Genomic DNA, 4,951 nt, shown 5'->3' with positions numbered 1-4,951 from the left:
TCCATTTGACTTGCATATGTTCAAATATAAAATTTAGGTATGTATTCATGTGCTTATAGTCTAGCAAAATGCTGACCAGTATTTTTAGCAAAGGTGTGCAAGGCTGCCAAAACTTGAGACTGACTTTACAAATTATACCTTTCCTTCTCCCACAACTATTTTTTTTTCATTACACAGTTTTTTGTTGCAGCTGTTGAACAAAACTGGTTCTTTACTGCTGCCTGAAAAGCTGTGTGAAAGGCTCCATGACCCTTTGATTCACTTTTTAACGGAGAGTTTTTGATGTTGGCTTTGTTCTGGTGTAAGAGAACTTTCCTGTTTTTTGCATTGTTGGCACTGTTGGCTTTAGCGTGTTTTTAGGGTGTTTTAGTACAACCAGGCAATAGTAACTCGCCTAGTAACTGCTTGACCAGAGAGACTGTGGGGTGCCAAACTTAATTCAACTTAAAGTTCAGCTTTCAATAGGAAATCACACCACATGCAGTGTAAAGTATGTCCTTAAATGTCTCCTTTGCCAAGACACATATCAGTGACTGAATTTGTGCTGCTTCTGTGGCACCATCTGGTTACTTAATAATTTCAGGCCTGCCATGGCTCATCACGCTGACTGGTGTGCTCCACACTAGAAGAAGCCTTCCTGAGTTGGATACTTTGTACTTGTATCTGTACCAGAGAATCCCAGGTGATTCCTTATCTCCCTTGACCCTGCTGAGGGTAAAGTAGTGCTGCACAGCACCCACGTGGGTAAGACCTTTCTTACAGCTGCTCACAGGAACAGCCCCTCTCTGTCTGGCAAAGTGCTTGCAGGATCAGAGTCCGACTGTGAGGACTTTGAGGGTTGAGAGGTGGTCAGTAGATGTACCTTGAGTTCCCCGAGGCTCTCAAACTGGCGCTCTTCCAGCAGACCAGCTGGTGGCACTGTTAATCAGCTGCAGCAGCGCACGGTGCTTCTCCAGCCTGAAAGAAATGCTCCCTCTTTGCCAGCATATGCTTTTCTCTTTGGTAGCTTGAGTGAACACATAATTTCAGTCTGCAGACTCAAGGCTCTGTTCCTCCACCTCTCCTTGTTCTTGTGTATTTATTGCCCTTCTTTGAAAGGTTTCATTTCCAAGTGTTCCAGTGTGTGCAGTGTTCTTCACACACACCTATGACCAAATCTCAGCCCACCTACAGATTCTCTGGCCACTATGCACTTATATATGGGCAAGATTTGTCATGTGGCTGAGTCCCCCAGAACAGACTGAAATAGTGTGTCTGCCTGCCACCCCTATGGCCAGGCAGTCCTATGTGAGGCCTTGTGCTTTCCTTTGAACAAGGTGAGATTCTGCCTATGTCCTGTGCCCTCCCCCCCCCCCCCCCCCCCCCCGCTGTGGCTCTGACTGGAGTTGTAAAGGAGATGAGGGCATGACTACCTGCCTTTTAATGCCCCTTACCCCTTAAGATAAGGTTTGTTGAGGGCTGCAAGGTACCTGGCACACATAGAGGAAAGCTCATGCTACGCAATAGATTTTAGCCCTCTAACCCAGGGACAAGTCAAACCTCCTCCCTAGTCCTCTTCGACTGTACAGATGAAATCTAGATTTTTTTTTTCCCTTTAAATTTACTTAGGAACTGCTTCTGGGACATGGGGGGTTTGTTGTGGGGTTTTTGCTTGCTTGTTTTTGAATGTTTTTTTTAACAGTATGCCTTAATACTTTTTAAAACTGCCAAACTCAAAGAAAAGCATTTGAAATGGAAGTGAGATTTCAGTGGAATCCAGAATTGTGTTTTGCAGAATCTCAGCCAAGTGAAGTTTTTCTAGTGTTTGCTGCCCACCACCATTTCTCTTTATTTGGGCAGAAATTGTCTCTTTCAGATAATTAATTTCATGAAGGGCTCTGTAGCTTTTATACAAGTTGCTGTACAAAATAAACGTGTCATGTTGTTTCTTCAGCTGTGCAGTACTACGCATTTTCCCTTTCTAAATAGCAACCACTCCAAAAGGGAAGGAAGGTCTTCTTTTGTAGTCATATCGCTCTGGCCTCTCTCTTCCTCTGAACAAGATTATCTGCAGTGTAAGAGCTGAGATGTGGCTCCCTGTGCATATCTGTCATTGCACGTTTACTTAAACTTTAGATTTGTGCTGCTAGATTGAGGTCAGCGGCAAAGAGAAAGATCATGCACAGTTCAGACTGGCTTTACAAGCAGTTTCATCAGATAGGACCAATGAAGTGGCATCCAGTCTCAGGGAAAAAAAACTTTGTATCCCATGCTGGAGGCTCCAGCTGATGCTGTATAAAAGCAGGCTGTAATTCAGAGTGACGTTTATACTTGTGCTGGCTCAGCTCATGCTTATATTTCTTGACAAAGCACTGCCTCTGATTCTCAAGGTATTGTATAATTCTGTCTTTGGTGAGGAATCTCTGTGGCCTGTAACTTAAAACTGATCTATTAATTTTACTCAGGAAATGGTATAAACCATACCAAACTGAGAAACCAGTCGAGTTTTACGGACATGTGTAGATATGTGATATTGTCACTGAATTTTGTCACAGATATGTCACTGTGTTTTGGGGAAGGTAGAGCCTTCTATCCAAGTAGTTGGATATCAGACAAAAATTCTTTCCAGAGAGAGTAATCAGGCATTGGAATGGGCTGCCCAGAGAGGTGGTGGATTCCCCATCCCTGGAGGTTTTTAAACTGAGACTGGACGTGGCACTGAGTGCCATGATCTGGTAAAGGGACTGGAGTTGGATCAAGGGTTGGACTTGATGATCTCGGAGGTCATTTCCAACTCAATCAATTCTATGATTCTATGGATTTTGAAGGGAAAAAAGAGGAAGACTGGTTTCCAAGGTGATGGAGAAAATCTACAGCAAATTTGACGTTAATATTTTAACAAAAATATTGTATGAATTGGTCTAGTAGAATCTGGCCCACAAAAATTATCAGTAGAAAAATATAAGGATAAGTAGATGAATTTATTTATAAGTGAATGTAATGTCCTGGAGGAGAAAGGAAAGCAAACTTTTGAGCCAAGAGATCTGAAAGTGTAAGCCACATGTCAAGTTGTGTGAAAACTCCCACCACCTTACAATATATGATCCTAGAAGAGAGAATGTAGACCTTTATTTAGCTAATTTCAGTGGGCAGCAGGCTGATCATGCACTGTGATCAGTAATCAAAATATAAGACATAAGGATACAAACAATCACCTTAAGGGAAAATGAGAATGTTAGTCATGTTACTGTTGAAAAAAATAAGCTGAAGGAGAGTTAAGGGAAGCCAGAAGTTGCTTTTTGTAAAATCTGAAAAAGTCGCAGTTTTTGCTGGCTTAAGCAGAAAAGAATTATTTCATTGACTGACTTGTTGAAGTAATTGCAGGGCATCTACTACTCTTCCTCCGCTACTTCCAGTGAACTTGAGGTTGCAGCATTGGCATTCACATGATAAGTGTTGAGGTTTTTGCATAGAAGAGAGACAAATTAGGAGCAAATCAAAGGTATTTATGACCTCATGCAAGTCCACTGCAGAAGGGGATGAGGAATCTGATGTCATATCCCTTTTTTTGCATGCTACTTCATCAAACAGATGAAGTTTTAGCTTTGCCTCATGTGAGTGTCTACCTCATCTATCGGTGTGTGCATCTAAGATCATGCCATAAATCAGTGCTGGTGCATGTACTTGACTACTTATCCTGAAACACCTCCTGGCCATTACGCCAGCAGGAATGGGAAAAGATGAAAACAGAAGGGAACTGAACAGTCAAGGTGTCTTGCATTATCAGCAGACAGCACATGCTGGACCAGGGACCAACTTTGACATGGACATTCTGGAGCAAGTCCACGAACATGATTCAGGGCTTAGAACATCTGACACACCGGGAGCTGGGACTTTTTAGCCTTGAGAAAAGGTTTCAGAGTGGAATCAGTGTGTGTAAATGTTTATCAACATGTATAAATACTGGTTGGAAGGGGGTGAAAAAATGGAGTCAGACTCTTCTCAGTAGGATGCAGTGAAAGGAAAAGAGGGAACAGGTACAAACTTAAATAGGCAAAATTACTTTTAAATGTGAGAAAAAATTATTTTTATTATGCATATGTTAAAACACTGGAACATGTTGCCCAGGGAGGTTATGACTCTGTCTTTACTGATGTTCAAAACTCTGCTTGGCACTGCCCTGAGAAACCTGCTTTAGTTGGCCCTGTTCTGAGTGGGGAAACCAAACCTCTTCATTCCAACTTAAACAATTCTCCTGTTAATCTACGATATCTGTCCAGAGTACCTTAAAAAAGCCCTAAATAACTCTAGTCTTACCTATTCAGTAGTGTACAGGACCATAGCACTTCGCAAATTTCTGAACTGTGACCCTACCATACAAGTAGCTTGACTCATGTAACATTTCCTCATGTCTTAGAGGTTTAAAGAGATTATGAGAGATAAGGATGTAACAGCACCTTAGAATCTGCCCCAGAGCCTATCTTCAGTGTATTCCTCCTCCTTTGGCAGTTTTCTGTGTAATAGCTTGACCTAGCTGGCTGTGAGTGGGCTTCACCAATGGGGCTAAACAGGTACCTGCACTAGCTAGGTCTGAACAGAGCATGGGTGCTCATTCTCACCGAGGTTTGTATGCATCCCAAGCTTAGATCTCTCAGCAATCTCCTTCCTGTGGGGTACTGCAACAAGTCCAGCTGCTGTAGACCGTGAAAATAGTATTTGGAAAATCCCTTCAATCTTCTTGAGCAGATGCGGGGGTAACATAGTAGGAGAAGAAAAAGAGTTTCTTTGTTGCTTTTTGAAGAAGTCTAGTAAAGACCTTTGATAAAGGCCCCTTTCCCTTGTTGAAGTTGTCCCCTGAATTTCCATAGAGTTTTAGGTAGCGCAGTATCTCCACTTGTCCTCTTCCACACGTGGCACAGGTAAAACCTTGTTCCTTGTACCGAATCTCTCCCCTATGCCAGATGCAAGGCCT

This window comes from Pithys albifrons, chromosome 1, assembly GCF_047495875.1.
Source record: "Pithys albifrons albifrons isolate INPA30051 chromosome 1, PitAlb_v1, whole genome shotgun sequence".
NCBI classification, from domain to species: Eukaryota; Metazoa; Chordata; class Aves; order Passeriformes; family Thamnophilidae; genus Pithys; species Pithys albifrons.
The sequence above is the reverse complement of the archived record's forward strand: the minus strand, read 5'-3'. Positions refer to the sequence as shown.